Here is a 1770-nt window from a genome sequence, read left to right as displayed (position 1 = left end):
TACCCGTAACTTAGTCTGCAAACACAGCTGATGGGACCGAGCGAGGTGGCGCAGTGGTTAGCACACTGGACTCGCATTCGGGAGGACGACGGTTCAATCCCGTCTCCGGCCATCCTGATTTAGGTTTTCCGTGATTTCCCTAAATCGTTTCAGGCAAATGCCGGGATGGTTCCTTTGAAAGGGCACGGCCGATTTCCTTCCCAATCCTTCCCTAACCCGAGCTTGAGCTCCGTCTCTAATGACCTCGTTGTCGACGGGACGTTAAACACTAACCACCACCACAGCTGATGGAACAGCTTCATAACCGAACGGTGATTGTTGTAACGAGTACCTTTATTTTTCAGATTCCTAGTCCGGTGCAAGGAAACAATCCTATTACGACCCCGAATTGCTCACAAGACATCTCCAAGGCTTCGTTGCTACATTCGCTACGTAAAGCTGCGTGCGTAGCTTTCAGATTTTCTGCAGCAAAGAGACATACATGAGATTGATGGCACGTATTCTGTCTGGAATCTCACTGACTGGAGTAGAATCCTGTTCAGTGATGAGTCTCGCTTCGAAATGAGCCCAGATGAGTAGCGAAGACGTATCTGGAAGCGTCCTGGACAGCGGAGGGATACCAGTTAGACTGTCGCCCACCATACGACCCGACCACTAGGAGTGGTGGCATGGGGTGGCACTTCTTTTCATAGCAGGACCACTTGGGTTGTCATCCGCCCCAATCTTGCAGCACAGCGGTATGTCGACGATATTCTACGCTCCGTTTCGTTGCTCCTCTAGGCGAGCCATCCCGGGCTTACATTTCAGCAATAACATAATACCCGTCCGCTCACGACGAGAGCTTCTGCTGCTTGCCTTCGTGCTTGCCAAACCCTACCTTGGCCAGCAAGATCGCCGAATCTCTCCCCAATTGAGAAGGTTTGGAGCATTATGGGCAGGACCCTCCAACCAGCTCGGGACTATGAGGATATAAGTCGACAGTTGGGCAGAATTTTGACACGATACCCCTCAGGAAGACTTCCGACTACTCTGTCAATCAATGCCAAGCTGAACAATTGCTTGCAAGCGGGCCGGGCGTGGATCAGCGCCTTACTGTTTTGCTCAATTTGTGAAGCTCTATCTCTTGAACAAGTCATCCAAGTGTTCTGAAACTAATTATTTGTTTTTACATGTGCGTCACATCTACCGATTTTCGTCCCATTTGCATATTTTCTTCCATGTACGGCTGTTTTTGTTTCGTTTTAGAGTTACTCATTGATCAATAAAATTACAGTGAAATCTAGACCATTAGCTGCTTACAGGCGTTGGTAAATATCAACGGGGACAGTTGAAAATGTGTGCCCCGACCGGGACTCGAACCCGAGATCTCTTGCTTACATGGCAAACGCTCTATCCGACTGAACCATCGAGGACACAGAGGATAGTGCGACTGCAGCGACTTATCTCTGGCACGCTCCCGGTGAGGCCCACACTTGTAACTTACTGTCCACACACTACATTTGTAGTGCCCCAGCCCACTATACTCATTACTCGCGGCAGTTAATCTACCGATTCCCGTAAGGGTTTGAGCAATGTGAGTGCATCCGCACTGTAGAAGATGATTGGCCGCTAAGCCTTATCTGTATGAAGATGGTATCTGTTCTTTCGGATCCTCTTCAGGGCTTATGCACTCACATTGCTCAAACCCTTACGGGAATCGGTAGATTGACTGCCGCGAGTGATGAGTATAGTGGACAGAGCACTACACATGTAGAGTGTGGATAGTAAGTT

General features: G+C 49.2%; 1 non-coding gene across 1 annotated transcript; it reads right to left on the bottom strand.

The window, feature by feature from the left end:
- Positions 1–1338: 1338 nt before the first annotated feature.
- Trnat-ugu (transfer RNA threonine (anticodon UGU)) lies at positions 1339–1412 on the bottom strand. The gene has a single exon. It is a non-coding gene; the product is annotated as a tRNA-Thr (tRNA).
- Positions 1413–1770: the final 358 nt, after the last annotated feature.

Source organism: Schistocerca cancellata, chromosome 10 (genome assembly GCF_023864275.1).
Source record: "Schistocerca cancellata isolate TAMUIC-IGC-003103 chromosome 10, iqSchCanc2.1, whole genome shotgun sequence".
Taxonomy (NCBI): domain Eukaryota; kingdom Metazoa; phylum Arthropoda; class Insecta; order Orthoptera; family Acrididae; genus Schistocerca; species Schistocerca cancellata.
Note: the sequence above shows the minus strand (reverse complement) of the source record. Positions and strands in the feature narration are given on the sequence as shown.